The sequence below is a fragment of the Acanthochromis polyacanthus genome, chromosome 2, assembly GCF_021347895.1.
Source record: "Acanthochromis polyacanthus isolate Apoly-LR-REF ecotype Palm Island chromosome 2, KAUST_Apoly_ChrSc, whole genome shotgun sequence".
In the NCBI taxonomy this organism is placed as follows: Eukaryota; Metazoa; Chordata; class Actinopteri; family Pomacentridae; genus Acanthochromis; species Acanthochromis polyacanthus.
The window spans coordinates 32,502,581-32,524,666 of NC_067114.1; the positions used below are offsets into that span (position 1 = coordinate 32,502,581).

Below are 22,086 nucleotides of genomic sequence, written 5' to 3' on the forward strand. Positions count from 1 at the left end.
TTCTCCTCCATTCCTCGGGCATCTTCTCACTATCTAAGATCCTGTTGAACAACCCAGTCAGAAACTCTACTGCTACCTCTCCGAGACACTTCCATACCTCCACAGGTATATCATCAGGACCAAGTGCCTTTCCACTCTTCATCCTCTTCAATGCCCTCCTCACTTCATCCTTACTAATCTTTGCTACTTCCTGGTCCACAACAGTCAGCTCGTCTAATCTTCATTCTCTCTCATTTTCCTCTTTCATCATCTCTTCAAAGTACTCTTTCCATCTTCCCATCACACTATTGGCACCTGTCAACACACTTCCGTCCTTATCCTTTATCACCCTAACCTGCTGCACGTCCTTCCCATCTCTGTCTCTCTGCCTTGCCAACCTGTACAGATCAGTCTCTCCCTCCTTACTGTCCAACCTAGCATACAAGTCATCGTAAGCCCCTTGTCTGGCCTTTGCCACCTCTACTTTCACCTTACGCTGCATCTCCCTGTACTCCTGTCTACTCTCTTCAGTCCTCTCAGTGTCCCACTTCTTCTTAGCTAACCTCTTTCTCTGGATCCACTCCTGCACCTCCTCATTCCACCACCAACTCTCCTTATCTCCTTTTCTTCCAGATGACACACCAAGTACTCTCCGACCCGTCTCCCTGATCACATTTGCTGTAGTTGTCCAGTTATCCGGAAGCACCTCCTGACCATCCAAAGCCTGTCTCAACTCTTTCCTGAAAGTCATACAACGCTCTTCCTTTTTCAGCTTCCACCATTTGGTCCTCTGCTCTGCCTTTGCCCTCTTCATCTTCACCACCAGGGTCATCCTACACACCACCATCCTATGCTGGCTGGCTACACTCTCACCTACCACTACTTTGCAGTCACTGATCTCCTTCAGATTACACCGTCTACACAAGCTGTAGTCTACCTGTGTGCTCCTACCTCCACTCTTATAGGTCACCCAATGTTCCTGCCTCTTCTGGAAGAAAGTATTCACTACAGCCATTTCCATCCTTTTTGCAAAGTCAACCACCATCTGCGTTCCTCTCCTGGATACCAAACCTGCCCATGACCTCCTCATCATCTCTGTTTCCTGCACCAACATGTCCATTGAAGTCTGCACCAATGACAACTCTCTCACTTCTTGGGATACTCTGCATCACTTCATCAAGGTCCAACCAGAATTTCTCCTTCTCCTCCAGCTCACATCCTACCTGTGGGGCATACCTACTAACAACACTGAACATCACACCTTCGATTTCTAGCTTCAGGCTCATCACTCGATCTGACACTCTTTTTACCTCCAGGACATTCCTAACAAACTCCTCCTTCAAGATAACTCCTACTCCATTTATCTTCATATCTACGCTATGGTAGAACTACTTGAACCCTGCTCTTAAACTTCTAGCTTTACTACCTTTCCACCTGGTCTCCTGGACACGCAGTATGTCCACCTTCCTCCTCTGCATCATGTCAACCAGCTCTCTACCTTTTCCTGTCATAGTTCCAACATTCAAAGTCCCTACTCTCAGTCCTAGACTCTTGGTGTTCCTCTTCTCTCTCTTCCTACAAACACACCTTTCTCCCCTCCTTCTTCTTCTTCCACCGGCACCCTGTAGGTCTACAGCACCGATGGCGGTCGTTGTTTACCTGGGCCTCGACCGATCCGGTATGGAAGTCATACATTTGATTCACATGTTTGATTTGGCCAAAGTTTTACGTCGGATGCCCTTCCTGACACAACCCTCTGTATTTATCCGGGCTTGGGACCAGCACAATAAGACACTGGCTTGTGTCCCCTTGCGGCTACATTCTTCCAGAGATGACTCTTTCTCCCAATACTTAGAATTACTGCTGTTCTTGTGTGGATTTGACTCGCTGTCCTTACAGCAGAGAATAGCTTGCATTTTCTAAGTAGCATGTTGATTGAAAGAAGTAGGAAAGATAATGAAGGGCAGAAGTAAGTGTGCATTTAAAGTTTTGTAGAAGGGATTTTGTGTCCAGAGGGAATGTTGATGTGAGTTTAGCAGAGGGGTAGAGCCAAATTGGAGCCGTGTCATTGCGTCACTGTTAAATGTCAGTACGTCACTGCATGCGTAGCCATTCAGCAACATTGGCGCATCCTGACTTTGCAAGCCTACATTGCGATTCAGGAACAAATAATCTGTTAGTGGCTACCTATCTTCAGCCTCGTCACAAGCAATGGCAACTACGTTTGAGAAGGCAGGTCTCAGAGATGCTGATTCTTAACAGTGGTGTGTTAGTGTTAGCTTAGCTACTTAGCCCCGACTACATTTGTATCCATTACATAGCAGTTAAACAAATGCAATAAATTGAAGATAGTATCTATGTTTATCTTTATAGATGGTCTTAAGGCTAATTGCGAGGCAGAGGTCAGCTGTTGTCTGGGCACATCCGCAATCATGCCACTGGTGGGACACAATTGTACCAGACTTCAGCTGAAGGCATGCTGTTCTGTCCAAATAGTCATGAGACATTGCCATTTTTATTGTGATATACCTACCACTATTGTTACTTTTGTTTCAATAAATTGTTTGAGATGAGGAAATCACTATTGCATGCTTCTACTTAAATGCCCTACTTGATATATCATAAACTTTTTACATTTTCTATGAATTATCAACTGAAAGTTGAATAACCTTTAGTGAGTAGTATATGTAGACATGCCATGTAAGTATACTTCAATAAAATATCTGCTGCAGTAGTGCAGTTTATCCATCTAGCTTGGTGTGACAGTAAAAAAAAAAAAATATGTTGCTGATATGTTTCAGACTAAAATCTGCTTGAACAATACAACTGATTATCTATCAAAATGTGTGTAATAAAAGTGTACACCGAACACTGAATAAAGTCTCTGTAGACAAAACTTGTAACTTTCATCACGGATATATATTTTTATTCACTCAAAATGCAAGAGTCAAAATACAAGTGAACATAGAGCATGGCAATGGCCAGGTCTTAGCATCTTCTGATCTGTTCCAAGGACCCTTCCTCTGACCTCTCCAGATACTGCAGCAGATCCACAGCAGCATCCCGCTTCCTTTTTCCTGTATAAAAGCACCCAAAAAGGTATTCGTTGTTCGTAATTATTTTCTATATTCATGAACACAGTTAACTTAAAGTAAATGTTGTATGTTGTGATTTTAGGATTAGCCAAAAGATAACATATTGATCATGCTGATGTCTGCAAAGTCTAAACAGATCTTACTTGATTTGGTCTGTAGAGAGGAGGAGCTGCAGGACGGGACCGGTGAGCTGCAGACTAGCGGTCTTGGTAACTGGACTTCATCATCCAAGGCCGGCAACTAAATAAAATGAACAAGAAATGTTCTTGATAGCATCTGTAGTTTAAAACCACTTTCTCCATTAATTAATTATTAATTTGTCCATACAATGTTAGAAAGTGTCACAAAAAATGCCTGTAATAATTTCCAACAGTGTTAAATGCCTTGTTTTATTTGAGAAACAACTACAAATCACCAAAGAAATCTGTGTACAAGTCTTCTGGAAGAGCTAAGGTAATCAGAAATGATTGAAAGACATCTTAAATTTAAATGATCAGATCAATCATCATTCATTATATGGATGCTTGCCTCTTGTTAAATGGCATTTAACGTTTTCACTGTTCTGTTATTAAAGAAAACATGCAACGGGTGAATTTAGATGGTAATGCTTGTCTGGGTATTTCACTACACAGGTGAGGCAAACAAAGTGGCAGACAAGCCTTCAGAGGAAGAAATGAGGCCAAGGCTGAGATCTCACATTACAGACAAAGCTACATTTCACCTTTCTTAAACAAAGGCTTTGAGAACTGCACTTAATGTGGTAATCCAAATCAATGGGTAAGAGATTGCCTATGATAAATTACCAAAATTTAACTAACACTGCCTATGGTACCTCCACAAAGCTGTCAGAGGGAAAACCAACAATCTCCACAGCACAACCTTTAGAGTTGCTTGGACAATAACAAATTGAAACATTTATGTTTTAAGGTCCATTATTTGAATTGAAAATGATGAATGAAGACTGTCATTGTTTCTGGTAGATACCGGACCTTCTCTACCAACTATAAAGTGAAATCTCATTGATCTGAAATCGTCAAAGGAAACTAATAGCTGTGGGGGTTGGAGGCATTTCCATGTGTTAAGTTGTCTCTGATCCTCTGTTACCTGTAGGTCCTTTCACTGAGAGCATAGTGCCATAGACAGGATATGCAATCTGTGTTAATTTCCAAATGATTCAAAGGGTCACCCGCCACCCTCCAGCACCATCCAAGTATACATACTCCAATGAGGATCTGCCATCTAGCAAAAGGTAAAACTGTTGCCATCTCGACGAAATGTAGACATTGATGACCTTGTTTATTCTACTGAATGCAATGTCGACCGCATTGTAGACCCCACATTTTAGAAGAAGAAGAATGTCTTTATTGTCATTATACAGAGTACAACAAAATTGCTATCACATACTGATGGGGGAAGCTGCCATACAAGGCGCTAACCACGGCTCATCAGTAGCGGTTACGGGTTCGGCGTCTTGCTCAGGGACACCTCGACATGAGCTCTCCAGGCCAGGGATCAAACCGGCGACCCTCCAGTTCCAAGGTGGCCACTTTACCCATTGAGTCATGCCGATGAGATTCTTAATTTGACTGTTACTTTTGTAAGAATTTTGCATGGATTTGTTTTTTGTTTGTCATTTTAAAAAATCGTTATATCCTTATCCAAAAGTATATGGATAAGACAAGTTAAAAGACAAAATCGTACAAACTGTTTGCAAAACTCTGTTGCCTCCAGCCTCATTGACAATATCACAAAGGTTTATTCCAATCAGGCAAAAGCTGTCCAGTCTTTTCCCAGTGATGGACTGCACCATGATAACCAGCTAGGAAACTGGGACCTCATCTGAGAGTTCGACTAGAAGACATCCTGAACTCCTGCTGGTCCGAACTACACAACATCCTCCTCACCACCAACACGGCATCAAGTGTGAAAGGACACACTTGACCATAGAGGACTTCAGGAGGACAGCTTCCCCACTTCCACTATTGGCATACACAATTTTTGAGTTCATACTGCTTGGTTTAATTATTATGACTACTGTTAATCTTGTGATTTTTAGTCTTAAGAGTTTTGTAAATCACTCAAAACTAGAAGTATTATTTGTTTAATATAGAAATTCAAAAGGATTAAGTGTACACAAACACACACACGCGCGCGCACACACACACACACACACACACACACACACACACACACACACACACACACACACACACACACACACACACACACACACACACACACACGAAAAAAGTGTGGATTGTTGAAGAAAATAGCACACACCTTTTGCTACAGATACTTTCTAGTGTCACATGTCAGTCCTTCATACCATTTCCCACTGTGATCCACAATTATTTTATCTTGTGTTTTTTGTTATTTGTCTGTCAGACCCCCCTCTTAGCTTTTGTTGTCACACATTTGCGATTTGCATCTGTCTGCCGGAGCTCTTGATTCAACCACCTTTTTTTTCTTTATTGCATTACCCTCTGTTAATGATTAGCAATCATTCACAAATTAACCACTATTCACCCTTGTATTCTCCCTCCCTGGTCAGAGGACCATCACTATAAAATGTGGACTCTGCAAATGTTCATGATCAGCTGGACTCAGAGTTTCCCATGGTGAGAGGTGTTAGGTGGGTGTGGGTATACTCGCAAGCCCCTGGCTGAGCACCGCTTTGTTGGAGCTCTACCTGGAGAACGAGAGGGTTGCCTCTCTGGGACTTCGTCTTGCAGAGGGGAAAACTCTGACTATTGCTTGTGCTTGTGCACCATACAGCAGTTCAGAGTATTCAGCCTTCTTGGAGTCTCCGGGTGGTGTCCTGGAAGAGGTGTCACCTGGGGACTCCATGGTTCTCCAGGGGGACTTCAACGCTTACATGGGCAACCATCGAGAAGATTGCAGGGAGATGATTTTGAAGAATGGCCTGCTCGATCTGAATCTGAGTGGTTTTGCTATTGGACTTCTGTGCTAGTCATAGACTGGTCATAAGGAACACCATGTTCAAGGATAAGGTTACTCATAAGTGTACCTGGTACCAAGGCACCTTAGGTCAGAGGTCGATCGATTTCATTGTAGTGCCATCAGACCTGCAGCCGTATGTCTCAGATGCTTGGGTTAAGAGAGGAGCAGAGCTGTCAACTGATCACCAGTTGATAATGAGTTGGATCTGAAAGTGGGGCAGGCTACCAGACAAACCTAGCAAACCCAAACGTGTAGTGACGGAGAACTGGGTACATCTGGTAGAGGCCCTTGTCTATGGGGTTTTCAACTCCCACCTCCACAAGAGTTTTTTCCTTTATCCTGGGGGACATTGGAAACTTAGAAACGGAATGGGCCATGTTCAAAGTCTCCATTACAGAAGCTGCTGTTAGGAGCTGTGGCCAGAAAGTCACTGGTGCCTGTCACAGCCGAAACTCAAAGCCCCAATGATGGACATCAGCGGTGAAGGAAGACATCAGACTAAAAAAAAGGAGGTTTTTCGGGCCTGGCTGACTTGGGGGTCTCTTGATGCAGTTGACACCTGTTGGCTGACTGGTACTGCCGCTGCAGCCAACAAGGCTGCAGATGCAGCAGCTGCAGCAGTTGTGAAAGCTAAAACTCAGGTGGGAGGATTTTAGAGCCAAAGGACTCTGTGAGGGGTACTGCAGGAGTATGCTGTACTCGGCACAAAGTCAGACATGTTTCCAGCAGGTGTTGGACTCCACCAGGGCTGCTCCTGTTTGTGGTGTTCATGGACAGGGTCTCAAGGTGTAGCCAGGGTGAGAAGGGTGTCTTGTATGGGGACCTCAAGATTGCATGTGCTTTTTGTGGATGATGTGGTTCTGTTGGTTTCATCAAACCGTCACCTTCAGTGTGCACCGGAGTGATATGCAGCTGAGTGCAAAGTGGCAGGGATGGGGATAAGCACCTCCATCTGGCCATGGTTCTCTGCTGGAAAGCGGTGGATTGCTTTCTCCAGATTGGAGTTCCTTCCACAAGAGAAGGAGTTCAAGTATCTCGGGATCTTGTTCACAAGTGATAGGAAAATGGAAGTAGATAGAGAGGCGGCTTAGTGCAGCATTAGCAGTAGTGTAGGGTGTTAGACCTAACAGTTGTGGTGAAGAGGGAGCTGAGCTGCAAGACAAAGTTTTTGATTTACCAGTGCATCTACATTCCAACCTTCACCTATGGTCATGAGCTCTAGTGACTGAAAGAATGAGATCGTGGGTACAAGCAGCCAAAATTAACTTCCTCGTGTTGTGGCTGGACTCAGCCTTAGAATTTAGAATGGCTTTATTGTCATCATATGTGGCATGATGAAAAAATAAATAGCTTCCGCTGGATGGTGCACAACAACAAGCAATAAGAAATAAAATATCAACATTAAATAATAGAATCAAATGTACATATATAACAAAACAATATTACAAATGACAACATCTGCAAAGGAGACCAGATATTTACAATATGGGAGGTAAATGAAATGGAATGAGAACCAGTAGAATATGAAAATGTTAGGAAATTGTACAAAAGCAGAAAAAAATGACATTGTGCATTCAAGTAGACAGGTATTTGGAGTTCAGGAGTCTGATGTACCATGGATAGAAACTGTTCCTAAGCATGTTTGTCCTGTATTTTGAGGATTTCAGTCTCTTCCCTGATGGCAGCAGACTGAACAGCTTCTGGCCAGGGTGTGTGCTGTCTTCCCAGATCTTTTTTGCTCTGCTGATGCAGTGGGAGGTTGTGATGTTCTCCAGAGGAGGCAGAGGGCAGCCAATGATCTTCTCTGCTGTCCTGATAACCCTCTGCAGAGCCTTCCTGTCTGCGGCAGAGCAGGCTGCGAACCAGACAGTCCCACAGTAGGTCAGCACAGACTCTATGGTGGCCTGATAGAAGGACACCTGCAGTCTCTCTTCCTCAGCACTCTGAGGAAGTGGAGTCTCTGCTGTGCCTTTTTGACCAGACAGTGCTGAGGACAGGTGAGGTCCTCAGATAAATGAGTCCCCAGGAACTTGAAGAAGGCCACTCTTTCCACACAAACCCTGTTGATATAGTGGAGCATGGTCCCCCTTATGCCTCCTTAAATCAATGACCATCTCTTTGGTCTTCTTGGTATTCAGCTCCAGGTTGTTCCTGGAACACCACCCTACCAGCTCCTGTATTTCCTCCCTGTAAGCCGTTTCATCACCCCTCGAGATGAGGCCAACCACAGTGGTGTCATCGGCGAACTTAATGATGGTGTTCGAGGGGTGGATGGGTGAACAGTCATACGTGTAGAGGGCGTACAGTACAGGGCTCACCACACAGCCATGGGGAGAACCAGTGTTGAGTGTCAGGGTGGATGAGTAGAGCTGACTCACCTTCACAACCTGTGGTCGGTTTGTCAAGAAGTTCTTGATCCAGGAGCACATCAGGGGGTCCAAGTCCAGGTCCACCAGGATGTCAGGGCTGATGGTGTTGAACGCCAAGCTGTAGTTGACCAACAGCATCCTGACGTAGGTTCCTGGGAGCTCTGGGAGGCTCAGTGCTGTGTGAAGAGCTGTGGTGATGGCATCCTCCATGGACCGATTTGCGCTATAGGCAAACTGGTGTGGGTCGATGTTCCGGGGGAGACAAGCTTTAAGGTGCTGGAGAACAAGCCTTTCAAAGCACTTCATCACCATAGACGTCAGTGCCACTGGTCTGTAGTCATTAAGGTCTTTAATGGCTGTAGTCTTGGGTACTGGAACAATAGTAGGGGCCTTTAGACAGGGCGGAACTGTGACAGGAATGAATTGAAGATCCCCGTCAGAACTCCTGCCAGGTGGTCTGCACAGGGACGAAGCACCATTCCAAGACCGCCATCTGGTCCGGCAGCTTTTCTTGGATTTACTTCAGTGCACGCCTCACCTGATGTTCCTGAAGAGTGAGAGACTGGGGGCTGGAGGGTCGACAAGGCACCAGTGGAGTGGCTGATCTGGATGACTCGAAGCAGGCGAAGAAGCTGTTGAGTTAATCCACTAACGAGGCCTTTGTGTTGGCTGCTGCTGGCAACTTGCCTTTGTATTTCGTCAGCTGCTGGATCCCTTGCCACATCCGCCGTGGGTTATTGTTCTCGAGGTGAGATTCCACCTTCCTCTTGTACTCCGCCTCTGATGCCTCTCCTTAAGTCAGATTTAGCTGTGCTGTACAGGGCCCTGTCCCCTGATTTGAAGACAGAGTTCCATGCTCTCAGGAGTGTTCTCACCTCAGATGTCATCCAGGGCTTTTGGTTGGAATAAATCATGATCCGCTTATCCAGAGTAACAGTATATGTACAGTAATTGATGTAGATTAACACATTATCTGTGTGCTCCTGTAAGTACATATGGTTGAATACAGACCACTCTGTACTCTGGAAGCAGTCCTGTAGCTGGCTAAGTGCAGCTGCTGGCCAGGTTTTAATAGTCTTAGTCATTGGCTTTGTTCTCCTTCTGATGGTGGTGTATGCAGGAACTAGTAGCAGGGAGAGGTGGTCTGACATGTTCAGGTAGGGAAGGGGACAGTTTTGTATGCTAGCTTAAGGTTAGAATAATCAGTCAATCAACCAATCAAAATTTATTGATAGAGCACCTTACAACCTCATAAGAGAAGACCAAAGTGCTTTCCAACAGCACGGTAAAACAAAACTAAACGATTTGGTTATCACAAAACCATAAAAACCATAACAACCATAAAACATAAAACCATAAAAAGATAAAAACCAACATGTGGCACAAATGAATCAGTAACATTAAATGAGGGATTCTAGGGAACATGAGAATAAAACAGTTCTAGAAGACGAAGGCACGTCTGAAAAGGTGGGTTTTGAGTTTTGACTTCAAGAGTGACCGGTCAGAGATAAGTCAAAGCTCAAGTGCGAGTGCGTTCCAGAGTTTTGGAGCAGCAACAACACAGGAACGATCACCCCACTGCTTGTACAGGGACCTAGGCACGTCAAGTACCATCTGTGAGGACGACCAGAGGGCTCTGCTGGGGCGGTGGATGGTTAAAAGCTTCGAGAAATACAATGGAGCAAGGCCATGGAGGGCCTTAAAAACAAATGTTAAAATTTTGAATTCAATTTATTGATGGACAGGAAGCCAATGGAGGGCGGAGAGGATGGAGGTGATGTGACTATGTCTGGATGAGTGGGTCAGCAGACAGGCAGCTGCATTCTGAACCAGTTGAAGACGACGGAGTGATGATTGTACAATACCAGAATACAGTGCGTTACAATAGTCAATGCGAGAAGTGATTAAAGCATGAATGTTTAGAGAGAAAGGGCTTGATCTTAGTGAGGAGACGTAGCTGGAAAAAGCTAGCCTTAACAACAGAAGCAATTTGCCTGTCAAAAATGACACCAAGGTTTTTTATAGTTGGACCAACAGGGAAACCCAGAGATGAACTGGACAAAACCTTGAGGTGCAAGTCGGGGCGGCAAGGAGGATACACTCAGTTTTACTTTCCTTTAAATGCAGAAAGTTCTGGGCCAGCCAACATTTAATATCCGATAAGCAGCTGTGTAAAGAGTCCAGAGCAGACTCAGCATTAGGTAGCACAGGCAGATAGAGCTGGAGGTCATCAGCATAAAGATGGAAAGACTGGTTATGCTTAGCAATGATGGCTCCAAGCGGTAGCAGATATAGTGAAAACAGAACTGGTCCAAGGATGGACCCTTGGGGTACCCCAGATGACAGTGAGGCAGGCAGACACGAGTGATCATCAATCATCACAGCGAAAGTCCTGTCCATCAGATAGGAGCTGAACCACTGGAGAACAGTGCCCTGTAGACCAACATGCTGAGCCAGACAAGGAATTAGTAATTTTTCTAAAACCTTAGATAAAAATGGCAAATGAGAGACCAGTCTAAAATTAGATAAAACAGCAGGGTCGAGGTTGGCTTTTTTAAAGAAGTGGTCTGACCACAACATGTTTAAAGACTGCTGGGACAGATCCAGCACTAAGGCAGCTATTTATCAGAGCAAGCAGACAGGGGGCTACTGTATTAAAGACCTGTTTCGGCAGCTTAGCTGGCATATTGTCTAGGGGACAGTTAGTGGGTCTCATCCCCTGGACCACTTCAAAAAGTGAGGACAGAGACACAGGTTCAAACGACTCGAAGACGGCAAGGGATGCAGGAGGAATATAAGTATCTTTCACATGTAGAAACTGACATTTTTCAAAGTGCAGACAGGGGGGATGATTACAGACTGAGTTTTGTTGAAAAGTACTCTTGGGTTGTTAGAGCTGGTAGAGATAATGTCAGACAGATATTCATTTTTGGCCTCTTTTACTGCCTTTTGATAGCTATGGATGGTCCCTCAACTTCCACTGCACAGATTGACACAGTGAGATGGATGTTCAGTAAACACCAGAGGTTCATTCCATGGAATTCATGTACAACTGTATAATTTAATGTCCTCTATGTATTCCCAGTTATCAGTAAAGCAGATTTACAAACTGCATTTGCTGAGAAAAATCCAAAAAACAGATTAGGAGTGCAGATCTGGAAATTGAAATACTGGAGCACAAGTTAGAGGTGGGTGCATGGTCACAGGTGAATTATGTTAACTATTGGAAAATTAACTGAACTATCTCTTTTATTTGTATGAAATGAAGAAGACCAAATGAAATGTGTATCATGTCTTTATTTGCTGTGGTGACGATGATGGTGACTTAAACTCTAAAGTGATTATTGCATATGGTCTCTCTGACTGCTCTGCTGTCCTGGATAGCTGCAGGTGGATGGGGTCATCATCTTCGTCTTCAATTTGTAGGGCAAGGTGTTGCTCTCCTCTAATAGTGGTAATATTATGAAGAACAACACATGCCACAGTAATACCACAGGCCCTCTCAGGGGTCACCTTGAGGAGATGTAGGCACTGGAAACGGGCTTTCAGCAGGCCTATCTCCACCCGGGCTCTGGTCCTGCAGTGAGTCTGGTTGAAGTCCTGCTGGGGGTCAGGTTCAGGGTCAGGGTATGAGGTCATCAGCCTGGGTTGGCATGGTAACCCCTGTCACCCAGCAGAAGGCCATCAAACTCTCCTGTAATGTATAGTGGATACATCAGAGTATATTAAAGGAGGGAGACAAGAGAATTCTATTGTGAAAATCTTTAGGCTGCTGACTACGCTGCAGTCTGTTGTTCAGGTTAGACTCTCCATAAATCCTGGAGTCATGAACAGACCCGGGCCACTTGGCCTCCACATTAGAAATGATGTATGCAGCATCACATATGATCTGGACAGTGCAGAGAATAACAGATGTTGAACTATGATGCAGTCTTTAACATTTAGAAACAGTAGTCAGTCTACCTGCAGCCTACCTGCACATTTATGCTGTGAATGGACTTCCTGTTCACGATGTGAGGGAGCTGTGATGGGGTTGTGTGTGCCATCTATGCAGCCAATCACACAGGGAAATCCTAAAAGAAATTAAATTGACTAATCCCAGTCTGAGGTTGCAGCAGAATGTCATTAACAGAATATGATTTAAAATTTATTTAAACAGATCTCTACATCATTCACCTGCAATCCTGTGGCTCTGACAGGTTTATGTCCAGGGAAAACCACAATGATGAGTAAAAGCCGTTTCAGGGCCAGGAACACTTTTCTGACCGTCCTCCATACTGTTACCTTACTGAAGTGCTCTGCATCTCCGACATTATATAAAAACTTCCATTTGCAAAGAACCGCAGCGCAACACACAATATCTGCTGGATGTGAGAGCATGACTGCGGCTGGTAATGTAAATGTAAGGATGGATTTGGTTGTTTATGTAGATTATGGACTTGAAACGATTATGAAACAGTACCGCTCAAAAACATAATTGTCCGAACATGCGAAAACATTTATGCTCGGTCTGATAACAATCTACCGACCAATATTTAATTTGTGCAGTAATGCTGCTCCTTTATAAATGGTAAAAGGTTGTATTTATATAGCACTTTACATTATACATCACATTCACACACTGATGGCGGAAGCTGCCATGCAAGACGCTAACCACAACCCACCAGGAGCAATTAGGGGTTCGGTGTCTTGCTCAGGGACACCTTGACATGAGCTCGACGGGCCGAGGATCAAACCGGCAACCTTCCAGTTACAAGACGGCCACTCTACCCACTGACCCATGCCACCCCTATGCCTTTATCCACTGGATCATTAATAAAAGCTGTTCTACGCTTACTGACTGATTGAATGAGGAAATCAAGCATCGTGTGTGGCTTAAAGAGAGCAGAGACAGAGAGAAACTCGAGGTTTTCTCAGATAAACCCGCTGGCAACCAGGTTAGAGTCATAGAGTCTGTTACTGCGGTAACTGACCGAGAGTTTAAGTTTCCTCTCTTTGTGAAACAGGCTGGAGTTACCCCGCGTTCCCTGGTTAGAGTTACCTCGCTTTGTGAAACGGAAAACTCTGAGTTTTCGTCATTTCAGGGTTAACAAACTCAGAGTTTTGAGTTTTAACAAACCTGCTTTTTGAGACAGGCCCCAGGTCTCTGAGATTTGAAGGGTGCCTTCTTGCAACAGCAATTTTCAAATCTCTCCATAGGCATTCAATGGGAGGATCCGACTCATTGCCGGCCACTTCAGAAATCTCTAGCGCTTTGGTTTTCCCAGCTTGTGTCTGTCTCAAAGCAGGAAATGCCACACAGCAGCCAGTTAAAGCAATGAGAGGAGAAGCGAATTAATACAAACAAGTAGCAAAATGACACAATGTAAACTAAATGTGCACGGGCCATCCAGAAAACTGTATGTTGTCAACGTGCTAATAAACCAATTTTAAACAAAACTGTGTTGTAATTTAACTGACTGCAAATCAAAGTATTTAAACATGTGGTAATGGTGTTTGTGAGTGTGTAAATACCACAACCATTTGTGTGGCTGTGGGCATGGCCATCACAGACCCCAAATGACAGTTCTTTACTTACATTTCCTGCATGGAAAATTTTGTTTTAGTGGTTGTCTGCTATTCTTGATTAATTTCTGACTTTTCAGAGAATTCTAGTGTGTTGGCTCAAATTTGGGTATAACAACATGAATTCAATTTGAAATTCCTCACTCTTGTTCAAAATGGCGAGCTGTGGGGAACTCACTGAAAAAGACAGAATCTGAATTAAAGCACTTCATGATGTTATATGGTCTTTGAGACAAATAGGAAAAGACATTAAGTGCTCTTAGCTTCTTTTCGACCAAAGACAACCAGGTGCTAATTTAGTTCTAGTTACGTGCCAGTACTTTTTTGGTTCAAATCTTGTGCTTCCGAAGAGGCAACAGTAGACACAGATGTACTAAGAATCTGCTGTAGGCAGTACAGATTCAGACACCCTCTAGTGGGTAGGCAGAGTAACCACAAAGACAAAATTAAACTTAATTTAAGCAGACCCACATATGGTAACACCAAGTCAGGAATACAAATTTAAACAGGAATCTAGAAGACAGGGGAATGCCTTAACTAGAATAACTAGACGATAAGCAAGCCATGTATGGTAGCACCAAGGCAGGAATACTAAACACAACGCCGGAAACCAGGTTAATACAAACCAGAATATACTTTAGTCTATGACACAAAAATACCAAACAGGAATATATACAAACGAGAAAGCCAATCAAGAAAGAACAGGAAAATTTGGAATCTAACAGGTATAACTAGAGTCTGGTACTGTACGGGATCGGACTTACCTGACGTTGCTCGAATGAGGTGTGTCCAGGAATGGGTCAAGTTCAGGCCACTTGAGGGAGGGGTAGTAGAACCCAGGAACAGCCGGCGGTGGAGAGACTGGAGAGAGGATTTGGGGCTGAAGTCCACGGTGGTGTGACTGACTTTGGTGTTTGTGTGACTGACGTCCGTGCTGGCGTGGCTGGCATCCGTGGTGGAGTGGCAGAACGGTGAGCAGCACTGGAGATCGTTCACGGTCCGGCAACGACTGATGAATGGCGTCTGGTTATATGGAGTAGTAGGAGCGGTTGATTGGATTACTCCCACCTGCTCGTGCACTGCTCCCACTGATGCTGCTGATTACCAACACCTGCAGCCAGGCCTCTGTGCACACACACACACCTAAGAGAGGGGTAAAAAGAAAAAAAAAAACAGGGCCAGAGGAGGGGCGAGTACTGCCACTTATGAGCCTGCGGCTGCGGGTGTGACAGTACACACGTGGACAAAATTGTTGGTACCCCTCAGTTAAAGAAGGAAAAACCCACAATTCTCACTGAAATCACTTGAAACTCACAAAAGTAACAATAAATAAAAATTTATTGAAAATTAAATAATCAAAAACAGCCATCACTTTTGAATTGTTGATTAACATAATTATTTAAAAAAACAAACTAATGAAACAGGCCTGGACAAAAATGATGGTACCTCTATAAAAGATTGAAAACTATTTGACCAGAGTGACATGATTAACTCAGGTGTGTCATTTAATTGACATCACAGGTGTTTCCAAACTCATAATCAGTCAGTCTGCCTATTTAAAGGGAGACAAGTAGTCACCCTGCTGTTTGGTGAAAAGGTGTGTACCACACTGAACATGGACAACAGAAAGCGAAGGAGAGAATTGTCCCAGGACATCCGAAAAAAAAAAGATAGACAAACATCTTAAAGGTAAAGGCTATAAGACCATCTCTAAACAGCTTGAAGTTCCTGTGACAACAGTGGCTCATATTATTCAGAAGTTCAAGACCCACGGGACAGTAGCCAACCTCCCTGGACGTGGCCGCAAGAGGAAAATTGATGACAAATTGAAGAGACGGATCGTTCGAATTGTATCCAAAGAGCCCAGAGCAACCTCCAAAGAAATTAAAGGTGAACTCCAAGGCCAAGGTACATCAGTGTCAGATCGCACCATTCGTCGTTGTTTGAGCCAAAGTGGACTTCATGGGAGACGACCAAGGAGGACACCACTGCTGAAAAAAACTCATAAAAAAGCCAGACTGGAATTTGCAAAAATGCATGTTGACAAGCCACAAAGCTTCTGGGAGAATGTCCTTTGGACAGATGAGACCAAACTGGAGCTTTTTGGTAAGGCACATCAACTCTATGTTCATAGACTCAAAAACCAAGCATACGAAGAAAAGAACACTGTCCCTACGGTGAAACATGGAGGAGGCTCAGTAATGTTTTGGGGCTGCTTTGCTGCATCTGGCACAGGGTGTCTCGAAAGTGTGCAAGGTACGATGAAATCTGAAGACTATCAAGGCATTCTGGAGAGAAATGTGCTGCCTAGTGTCAGAAAGCTTGGTCTCAGTCGCAGGTCATGGGTCTTCCAACAGGACAACGATCCAAAACACACAGCCAAAAACACCCAAGAATGGCTGAGAGAAAAGCGTTGGACTATTCTAAAGTGGCCTTCTATGAGCCCAGATCTGAATCCCATTGAACATATGGGGAAGGAGCTGAAACATGCCATTTGGAGAAGACACCCATCAAACCTGAGACAACTGGAGCTGTTTGCTCATGAGGAGTGGGCCAAAATACCTGTTGACAGCTGCAGAACGCTCATTGACAAATACAGAAATCGTTTAATTGCAGTGATTGCCTCAAAAGGTTGTGCAACAAAATATTAAGTTATGGGTACCATCATTTTTGTCCAGCCCTATTTCATTAGTTTGTTTTTTTAAATAATTATGTTAATCAACAATTCAAAAGTGATGGCTGATTTTGATTATTTAATTTTCAATAAATTTTTATTTATTGTTACTTTTGTGAGTTTCAAGTGATTTCAGTGAGAATTGTGGGTTTTTCCTTCTTTAACTGAGGGGTACCAACAATTTTGTCCACGTGTGTAAACTGAATCAAATGCCAGGTACCTCAAGATCTGAAGAACTAGAGACAAAAGGAAGACCACTGCTGATCTTCAGGCAGAGATTAATGCTTCTAGATCAGAATCTGAAAAGATCTCCAGAATGTTCATAAGCAGAAGTCTGAAGGAACAAGGCGTAAAGGGAAAAAAAGCTGCTAAGCAGCCATTATTGAGGCCGGCAAACATCCAAAAATGCCTAAATTTGCCAAGGAGCACAAACACTGGACTGTAGATGACTGGAAGAAGGTACTCTGGACAAATGAGTCCAAGTTTGTACTCTTCAGTCAGTACTGTCATGTTTATGTCCGCAGAAAAGCTGGAGAATGTTTTGTTACTAGATGCATTGTATCCACAGTGAAACACGCAGTGGAGATTCCATTATGGCATGGGGTTCCATTTATGGAAATGGCATTGGAAAATTAGTTAAAATTTGTCGTATCATGAACAAGAAGGTCTACCACAGCATCTTTGCGCATCCTGAAATCCCTGCTGGATTCAACTTGATTGGTCATGGGTTCATATAGCAAGAAGACAATGACCCCAGGCATACTTCAAAGCTGTGCAGAGACTACTGGACCAAGAAAGAGGAAATTGTAGTCCAGGAACTGATGGACTGCCCAAATCAAAGTCCAGACTTGAATCCTATTGAACAGATCTGGGATTTATTGAATAAAAAAATAGATCACACAAAAGTTTCATCCCGAAGCAAGTCTCTGTGAACAGCTAGAAACTGTATGGAACACAATAGCAAAAGAGACTGTTGAAAAGTACATAGAAACAATGCCAGTAAGACTGTAAGCTGTTATCAGGACCACAGGAGGTCATACAAAATATTAAGAATTTTGGTTAATATATGTGAATAAGGACTTTTTAATTGTTCCAGTGTGTCATTTGCCTAACAAATAACAATACAATGTTTAGTTTGAAACAAGATTTAGACAGACTTCTAAAATATTTGCATTTTCTCATTTTTATGACAGGTGATCTACGGTAATACATTTGTTGAGCAATGTATATACAGACTCCTAACACCACCATATCTCAGCTTTACCAAAATCTGTGGTCACTGGGATATAAAACTGTATGTAGCAGTCAAATCTGATTAAAAAAACACAACTTCATTAAAAAGTAGTACCAGGTATCTTGGTGGTCTTTCTTACTAGTTTCTTTGTGGCACGGTCACTCAGTTCTTGATGACGGCCTGTTCTAAGCAGATTCATACAGGTGCCTTGTCCTTCCATTTCTTAATGATGGATCTAACTTGTCTCCACAGGACATCCATTGATTTGGAAATGAAAATTTCAATAGATCCCCTGACTTTTGCTTCTCAACAACCTTTTCACAGAGTTTATTTAAGGTTTTTATTGTCTTCCTGGTGTAGTTATAACCTGGAGTATTGATTCAACATTTCCATGTTTCCATAGCTCAGCAATTAATATTTTGGGTACAATGTCAGAATAAGTATCAGGGTCATATAATCATGATAAAACTATCAAGAAAACACCCAAGTTGTGATAAAAACAGAAATATCCTTTAATTTTCCCAATTTAAAAAAGTACCTCTCTGGCCCACTTGTCTGTACAGTTCTTCAATATGATTATTCTTTTGGAACAGTATTTTTATTAAGGTTTTTTTATCTTAAAAAAACAAACAAAACAAAACTAGACAAAGACTAACAAAAACAAAAACAGAACTGGGCGTACAGAAGGCAGTAAAATACAATGTTGCATCACTAAAGCATCACAGATCAACAGGTTTTCAAGTTCAAGGTGAGTGGGACACTGGGGGTATGTTGGAACGCCCACCAGGCCGGACAAGACGATCCAAGAATGGTTGCCATATGGTGTAAAATCTATTAAGATTGTCCATGACACTGTATCTGATTTTCTCCATGTGTAGTAAGCTTGTTAGTTCCATCAGCCATGCCTTGAACTGAGGCACAGTGTCGGATTTCCAGAGTCTTAAAATCAGTCTCTTAGCAATTACCATTCCATACATGATAGTGCTCTGCACTGAGAGGCTGTGATTTTGTAGGGACAGAGAATATCCAAATAATGCTACCTGTGGGTCAGGGTTAAACACACAGTCATAGATTTCAGAAAACCACTTGAATATTTCACACCAAAAGTTATGCAGTTTTGGGCAAGTCCAAAAAAGGTGGGTTAGAGAACCATCAGCAGATCTGCACCGGTCACACAGAGAGGAGATCGTAGGATAAATTTTATTTAATTTAACTTTTGAGTAATGTAATCTATGCATCACCTTAAATTGAATTAACCGATGCCTAGCATTAATGGAACAGGAGCGTATTCTGCTGAGGCTCTCCTCCCAGACATCCGTATCATCAATCTGCAACCCCAACTCTTTCTCCCAGGCCGACCTCAAAAATTGTGTACTAAAGTTAACGTGTTCATGAAGTATTTTGACAAAGTTTGAGATCAAACCTTTGGAGTCAGGCGGTCCCAGTAAGAGTGAGTAAACCCTTTTTTCCTCAGGGAGGTTTTCAAAATTAAGCAAACATTGGCGGGCATAGTTTCTGATTTGTAAATATCTAAAAAAGTGTGTTGATGGAAGAGAGAACTTGTCTTTTAGCTGGGCAAAGGAGGCAAATTTTTTATTAACGTACAGGTCTTTTAAAGTGACTATGCCTTTTAACCTCCAGCTGTCAAAAGCTGCATCTGAAAGTGATGGAGGGAATGCATGATTATGGTGAATCGGAGCGTAGAGGGAAGTGTCTGACAACTTACAGTACTTCTTAATTTGTGACCAAATTCTGAGACAGTTGGAAATTATCTGGTTGTTCACCTTTGTGCCTGTGGGCAGGCTGGATGTTGAGAAAAGGAGTGCACGCAGTGAACTATTAATAATGCATTTCTTTTCAATTACAACCCAAGCTGGAATATCTGCTGAAACTTCCAGATTATAATCTTCCTGCCAGTAAACAAGAGCCCTAAGATTTGCAGCCCAGTAATAATGTTGGAAACAAGGTAGCCCTAATCCTCCCATCTCTTTAGGTTTGTATAAGTGAGTTTTTGATATTATATGGGCTTTAAAGCTCCAGATGAAAGGCATGACCACTGATTCGATTGATTTAAAAAATGATTTTGTTAAAAAAATGGGGAGATTTTGAAATAGATAGAGAAATCTCGGCAGCGATATCATTTTAATAGCATTTATTCGACCCACCATAGAGAGAGGGAGGATGCGCCACTTATCAATGTCCCCTTTCAGCTTATCCAATTTATCAAGAAAATTAAATTTAAAGATTAACCTCGGATCTTTTGGTAAAACTACCCCCAGATACTTCAGTTTTTCTGTGTTTTTAAAAGGAAGACTACTCAAAAACTCAGCTTCGAGGTGGGCACCAAGAGACATAAATTCACTTTTTTGCCAATTGATTGTATATCCAGAAATATCACCAAATGATTTTATAAGGTCCAGCAGAGTGGGGACAGACTGTTCAGGTTGTGAAAAAAGGACCACGACGTCATCTGCGTACAGGGAAATATGGTGGTCCATATCGCCGAGCCGTATAGGTGTAAGAGAAGGATGTTGTCTAATACTGATAGCAAGTGGTTCAATAGCAATTGCAAAGAGTAGAGGGCTGAGGGGACAGCCCTGACGGGTTCCCCGGTGTAGAAAGAATGGAGCTGACTTCTCTTGATTTGTCAGAATGGTAGAGGAAGTTTGGGCGTATACTATCTTAATCCATGAAGCAAATCGGGAGCCAAATCCAAATTCCTCTAACACCTTCCACAAATATGGCCATTCCAACTGATCAAATGCCTTCTCTGCATCTAAACAGAGGGCAGCAACCTTTTGGTCCTTGTCATAATTATGATACAATATATTCATTAGTCTTCTGACATTAAAAAAGGAAAATCTATTGGGGATAAAACCAGTTTGGTCAGTATGAATAATAGAAGGAATATATTTGTTTAATCTGTTTGCTAAGAGTTTTGTAAAAATTTTCATGTCAGAGTTCAACAATGCAATTGGTCTAAAAGATGCAGGGTCTGTCTCATCCCTACCCTCTTTTAATATTAAAGAAATGTTGGCCTCATATAAAGTGCTCAGAAATTTCTGAGATTCCCAAGAGTGGGTGAACATCCTTAACAAGAGAGGAGCTAACTTCTCTGCATAATTTTTATACAAGTCTATGCCAAGGCCATCTGGGCCAGGACATTTACCGTTGGGAAATGATTTTATTGCATCTAGGATTTCTTGAGTAGTGATCTCTGCATTTAATGATTCGCATGCTGCGTCACTCAATTTAGGGAAGTTCAGACATCCCAACCAATCTGAGATGTTACCCTTTGCTCTTGATGTATATAGCTGCTGACAGAATTCTCTGAAGCGGTCATTTATGCCTTTAGGATCAATTATCATTTTCCCAGATTTTGATCTAATTTTATGTATGGACCTGCTGGCTTGTATACCCCTCAGTTGTCGAGCTAGTAATTTCTGGGGCTTATCCCCCAGTTCAAAATATTTTTGTTTTAGTTTAAATAATTGGTCCCGTATCTGGTCAGATAAAATGGTGTTGTATTCATACTTCAGCTTAAGAATATTCCCTAGTGTGGAAGGGTTTGAGGAGGATTTATAAATAGCTTCCAAATTTGTTAGCTCCTTTTCAATTCCCGAAAGGCGTTTTTTCCCTTCTTTTCTCATAGAGATTTCAAAGGAGATTATATGTCCTCTAATTACGGCCTTGAAGGCCTCCCATAAGGTGGAGTCTGTGACCTCTAAGTTATCATTAACCTCCAGGAATTCTGAAATTTTAGAAGAAATGAACTGATTAAATGTTGAGTTACAGAGTAAAGAAGGGTGAAAGCGCCAGTTATACTGTTTTCTGTGGTTAAGGTCGAGGACTAAAGACATTGGAGAATGATCCGAGATTAAAATATTATGATATGTGGCCGAGATTACATTTGATATCAAATTTGAATCCAACAAGAAGTAATCAATCCTTGAATAAGATTTATGCCTCTGTGAAAAAAATGAGTAATCTCTAGTTGTGGGGTGTTGGAGTCTCCAAATGTCAACTAGGTTCATGGAGGATATCAAGTTGTTTACGACAGTGGAGGCAGCTGAAGGTGACTGATTAGTTTGAGCTGATCTATCCAAAAAATGATCAAGTACACAATTAAAGTCACCGCCGATAATCATATGTGTATCAGAGGAATTGGCCAATAAATTAAATATCTTAGTAAAGAAATTTGGATCATCA

The 22,086-nt window shown here is 42.6% G+C and overlaps 1 long non-coding RNA gene across 1 annotated transcript; it reads right to left on the reverse strand.

Moving 5' to 3' along the window:
* Window positions 1-2,895: 2,895 nt before the first annotated feature.
* On the reverse strand, window positions 2,896-16,688 carry LOC110968487 (uncharacterized). Its single transcript, XR_002596883.2, has 3 exons — window positions 14,734-16,688; window positions 3,218-3,314; window positions 2,896-3,056 (listed from the first exon to the last, which is right to left on the reverse strand). It is a non-coding gene; the product is annotated as an uncharacterized LOC110968487 (long non-coding RNA).
* Between the last annotated feature and the right edge of the window lie 5,398 nt (window positions 16,689-22,086).